The sequence below is a fragment of the Alexandromys fortis genome, unplaced genomic scaffold (genome assembly GCF_014885135.2).
Source record: "Alexandromys fortis isolate MF-2015 unplaced genomic scaffold, M_Fortis_MF-2015_v1.1 scaffold_141, whole genome shotgun sequence".
In the NCBI taxonomy this organism is placed as follows: domain Eukaryota; kingdom Metazoa; phylum Chordata; class Mammalia; order Rodentia; family Cricetidae; genus Alexandromys; species Alexandromys fortis.
This window is the reverse complement of record NW_026068060.1, coordinates 3230084-3235951: the sequence shown is the minus strand read 5'-3', so window position 1 is coordinate 3235951 and position 5868 is coordinate 3230084. Positions and strand designations below refer to the sequence as shown.

At 40.7% G+C, this 5868-nt stretch overlaps 1 pseudogene; it reads left to right on the top strand.

Moving 5' to 3' along the window:
* Positions 1 to 2369: 2369 nt before the first annotated feature.
* On the top strand, positions 2370 to 5130 carry LOC126487415 (40S ribosomal protein S15-like; annotated as a pseudogene).
* The last annotated feature ends 738 nt before the right edge of the window (positions 5131 to 5868 follow it).

The window sequence follows — 5868 nt, the reverse complement described above, 5'->3', positions numbered from 1 at the left end:
ATACTGCTAGACTTGGAGGGGAATGAGAAGATTGTGGAAGCCAAAGAACTTCAGTGAGAGCAGAGATTACAGGATATTGGGAGCAGATGGTGTAGGGTGCTCTTTTGTGCTACATAAGGAATGGTCTTGTGAGTAAGAAACCTGAAAGTCAAAGAATTAGAGTTGTCCACAGTCAGAAATGGTGATCTTGTTTGTCTTGCTATTTCTGGACCCAAAATGTTCCATGACTTCCATGATGTTTATGACTTTTTTCACCTTCCCAAAGACCACAAGTTTGTTATCCAGACATTTAGTCTTAGAAGTGCAGGTAAAAAAAACTGGAAATCATTTGTGTTTGGTCCAGCATTTGCTGTGGACAAGATGACAGGACTTGTATGCCTCAGAATGAAGTTGTCTATTTCAATTTTTTTTCTCTCCATAGATTTGGATCTGCTGCCAGTGCCATTATGGCATGTGAAATCACCATCCTGGCACATGAATCCTGGAATAAGTCTGTAAAAGAACAAACCCTTATACCCAAATCCCTTCTCTCCAGTGCTCAGATGCAAAAGTATTTTGTTGTTTTGGAATTTTGTCTGCAAATAGCTCAAAGGAGATGTGGCCTAAGGGCTCTCCATTGCCTAGATGTTGAAGAACATGGCTACCACAAGTGGTGACAGGAGTTGGCAAGGTCTACAAAGCAGTGACTATAGCAACTCTTATAAAGAAAACATTTAATTGAAATGGTGGCTTACAGTTTCAGAGATTCAGTTCATTAATATCATGACAGGGAGCATGGCAGAATGCAGGCAGACATGGTGCTGGAGGAGCTATGAGTCCTACATCTTGAAGGCAACAGGAAGTTGAGTGACTGTCACACTGAATGAAGTTCGAGAAAAGAAACCTCAAATCCTGCCCCCACAGTTACACACTTGCTCCAAAATGACCACAACTATTCTAACAAGGCCACATTTCCTAATAATGCCACTCCCTTTGGTGCCTATTTTTGTTCAAACTGACATATTCCTCTCCTTAGCCCTAAAGCCATATCATATCGCAAAACCATGATGCCAAAATACATTGAGTCTAACTTCAAAATCCCCATAGTCTGTAACAGTTTCAAACTTGTTTCAAAGTCCAAAGTCTCTTCTGAGACTCATGCATTTTCTTTAAGTGTAATTGTTATGGTTTAGATAAAATGCTGCTGATCCCCAAGGGGTACAGCAGCGAGCCACGAGGATCAGCAGGTCCTAGGCAGGGAGCCATGTGGTGAGTGAGAGACAGAGATGCATAGGCATGCCATGCGGTGGAGTGAGGTTGCATATTTATTTAGTGGGTTATGGAAGGGAAGAGAAAAGGGGGAGGGAGGGAAAAGGGGACAAGGAGAGAGAGGCAGAGAGAGAGAAAAAAAGAGAAACAGAGAGAAAGAGAGAGGGGGAGGGGAGAAGCCACAGCAGCAGTTACCTCCTCAGGAGAAAGATGGAAAAGAAGGAGCTCAGACTGGAAGCAGAAGGAAGATCCACTTGCATCAGTGGGGGAAAGGAGTAGGCACAGCTTGTCTCTTAAGGAACAGGACAGGCCATTACAGTAATCCCCTGTAAAATTAAAATAAAAAAGCAGATCACATACCTCCAACATATAATGGCACAGGATATACATCACCATTTCAAAAATTCTGCAAAAGGAGCATAGACAGGAAATATTGGATCTAAACAATACTGAAAACCAGCTGGGCAAACTCCTATTCTGCATGTTCATGTCTGGTATTGAAATACTCTTTAGACCCCCCCAATTCCATTGACTGGAACAAACTTCTTTTTCTTGGCCTAGTTCCACTCCCTGTTAGCAGCTGTCCTCGGCAGTTATCCCACTACTCTGGCATCTCTGATATCTTGGGTTCTCCAAGGTGATCCAGGCTTCACATTCACAACTTCACTCAATGGCTTCTCTACTATGCCTCCACTCAGGGACACCCTTGACACATACCTGGAATCAACAGTTTTATTCCATAACTCTTTTCTTCTATCCTTAACTCTAAATTCAGAACCATAAGGCTAAACCTGCCATGTTCTGCTGCTTACTGGAGCTGGAGCATTCTCTCCTAATTTGCTTACATCTTCATCAGCAGTATGCCTTTCACTGCCTAAGTTGGGCTGTTCTGAAATGTTCTCTTTAGACCAGAGTGGCCTCAAACTCACGTTGGGCATCAATTTGTTGTAAGGAGCATTACCTGTTCATCCCAGCCGCCCAGAACCAAAATAATCACACAGAAGCTATATTAAGTAAATCACTGCTTGGTCCATTAGCTCTGACTTCTTATTGGGTAATCTGTTCTATGTTAATTTAACCCATCTCCATTAATCTGTGCATTACCATGAGGTCATGGCCTACCAGCAAAGTTTCAGCATGTCCATCTCTAGCAGTGGCTCCATGCTGTCTCTCTTTCCGCCTTCCTTCTCCTAGCATTCAATCCAGTTTTCCCTGCCTACCTAAATTTTACCATATCAACGGGCCAAGGCAGTTTCTTTATTTATTAACCAATAAAAGCAACACATAGACAGAAGGACCTCCCACACCACATAAATCTGGCAGTCTGTCTTTCCGGTGTTGGGATTAAAGGCATACACCACCACATGCAGCTCTAAACTTTTCTTTAGTTCCTTTCCACAAATTGAAAATTTAGCTGGGTGGGATATTGCACTGAGGTAACCACTCACTTTATTGCATTTCTTAAACTGTTTATCTCCTTGAACACACACAGGATTTAGCTCCATTCTGCTTTCTGGTGTCCTTTTCTCCTCAAGTATTTTTCCTCGCTCAGTTTGTTCCTTTTCATTATAAATAGTTTCATTAGAGTTGCCACTAATATCCATGTGACAGAGTCCATACCGTGCTGTTTTGATATTTCTTCTGCCTATGAAATTAATCTGAAACTCTTTATTTTAGCCCCAGGCATACTTTTCAGACAAGGACAAAAGGCAGCCACTCTCTTAACCAAAATATCACAAAATCATTTCTCAGCAACATCTAAAATTCTCTGAAACCTCTGAGCCAACTCCTTACACATAAAATCATTATCATCACCATTGTATTCTAGTCTCCTAGCAGTATGCTCCACCCCATTAAGCAGTGCTTAAAGCATTCCACTTCTTTACTAACCCAAAATTTAAAGAACTACAAGCCCTAATGAAATAGGAACAGTTCTTAAAAGTCTCTCTCCCTCCCCATAAAAAGCACAGGGTCAGACAGTTTTAGCATGGAATTCTACCATACTTTGAAAGAAAAGATAGTTCCAATACTCCTCAAATTCCCACAAAATAGAAACAGAAGAAGCATTTTCAAATTCATTTTATGAGGCCACAATTATCCTAATGAATAAACAAACCACATAAATATTTCCAAAAGAAAGAAACAGAATTGCAGACCAATTTCCCTCATGAATATAGATGCAAAAATACTCAATAAAATACTTGCAAACTTAATCCAAGAAAACATCATGAAGCTACTGTGATCAAGTATGTGTCATCCTAGAGATGCAGATAGAGCTTGTGGTAATTTGAAATAAAATGGTCCCATAGAGAGTGGCACTATTAGGGTGTGTGGCCTTATTGGATTAATTGTGGCCTGTTTAGAAGAAGTGTATCACTGTATTGGTGGGCTTTGAGGTCTCATATATGCTCAAGACAAATCCAGTGGGACAGTTCACTTTTTGTTGTCTGAGGATCAAAATGTAGAACTCTCAGCTCCTTCTCCAGCACAGTGTCTACCTGCACACTGCCTTGTCCCATCAGATGATGATGGACTAAGCTTCTGAAACTGTAAGTCATTCCATTTAAATGTTTTCCTTTATAAGAATTACCATGCCTTTTCCGAGTCGCCGCCAAGATGGCCGAAGTGGAGCAGAAGAAGAAGCGGACTTTCGGCAAGTTCACCTACTGCGGCGTGGACCTGGACCAGCTGCTGGACATGTCCTATGAGCAGCTGATGCAGCTCTACAGTGCCCTGCAGAGGCGGTGCCTCCACCGCGGCCTGCGGCGGAAGCAGCACTCGCTGCTCAAGTGCCTGAGAAAGGCCAAGAAGGAGGCGCTGCCCAAGGAGAAGCCCTAGGTGGTGAAGACCCACCTGCAGGACATGATCATCCTGCCCGAGATGGTGGGGAGCATGGTGGGCGTGTACAACGGCAAGACCTTCAACCAGGTGGAGATCAAGCCAGAGATGATTGGTCACTACCTGGGCAAGTTTTCCATCACGTACAAGCCTGTGAAGCACGGCCGGCCTGGCATCGGTGCCACCCACTCCTCCCGCTTCATCCCCCTCAAGTAGCTGTGGCCAATAAACACTCAAGGTAAAAAAAAAAAAAACTGCAAAATCAATAAATCCACTGTCTAAACAAACAAAGAAAAATCCACATGATAATTTCATTAGTTGCAATAAACGGCTTTTGGCAAAATCAAGCACCAATTCATAATTTAAAAAAAAAAGCCTTAAAGATATAAGGGATATAAGTGGAATATCTAAACATAATAAAGGCAGTTTGAACATATTCATCATCATCCTAAATACAGAGAAACTCAAAGTAATTCCACTAAAATCAGAAATAAGACAATGTTGTCCATCCTCTCCATATCTATTCAATAAAGTTTGAAGTTCTAGCTAGACCAATAAGACAACTGAACAAGATCAAGGGGATACAAATTGAAAAAGAAAAAAAATCAAATTATCTTAAGTTAAGGATAATATGATTGTGTACATGAATTATCCTAAAAATTTTACCAGAAAGCTCCTATGGTTGATAAACACTTTCAGCAAGAATGGCTGGATACAAAATTAACTCACTGAAATCATTAGCCCTCCTACAGAAAAATGACAAACAGAGTGAAAAACAATCAGAGAAGCAACATCTTTCACAAAAGCCTCAAATAATATAAAATATCTTGGGGGTAACTCAAACAAAGCAAGTCAAAGACTTGTATGATGAAAACTTCAAGTCATTGAAGAAGGAAATTGAAGAAGGTATCAGACAATGGAAAGATCTCCAGTGCTTCTGGACTGGTAGAATGCACAGAGTAAAGATGCTCATTCTACCAAAAGCAGTCTACACATTCAATAGAATTAGAATTATAATTCTGATATAATTCTTTACAGATTTGAAAAGGAAAGTGTTGGGAAATATTTGCCCATACTGTGAACCCCTAGTTTTCATTTACCTTAATTATATAAAATCAGCCTTTGGTCAGGAGGTGGAACTAGCAGTTAGTTGACAGAAAGTAAATATCTTTATATCTATCCCTCACAGAGTAAGAGGGAGTCTGGAAAAGGTATAGAGAGATGTGTAGGAAGTAGTAGGGAGGGAATTTGAGTGTGGTGGTATTTTATTTTTATTTTTTGTTTTGGTTTGGTAAAACAGAAGCATGTTCTCTTTCTGAAATACTGGCAAACACAGAGGGTCAACTAGTAGCTTCTCAGCCTCTCTGAACTGGCAGGTTTTCACCCCAGTCTCACATTCCCATGTCTTATTAATAAATAGAATGATAGAGACTTAGCTAAAAGCTATTTTTAGTTGCAGCAAGAGAAGGTAGACTCAGTGGGATGTAAAAGTCACACAAGGTTGCTGCAGGAGAAGTGGGCCAGTAACTGTGGGGTCACAATTACTGGCTGAAACAGCAGGAAATTCAGCTACTACAGTCATTGTGCTAATGGAAATACAACAGTACAATTCTCAGCTTCACATGAAAAACCAAAAGACCCAAGATAGGCAAAACAGTACTGAACAATAAAAGTTCCTAGAGGTATCACCATTTCGAATTTTGAGTCATACTACAAAAAAACATTGTCATGGCATAAAAACAGACACCTTTATCAATGGAATTATATTTAAGACCCAGACAT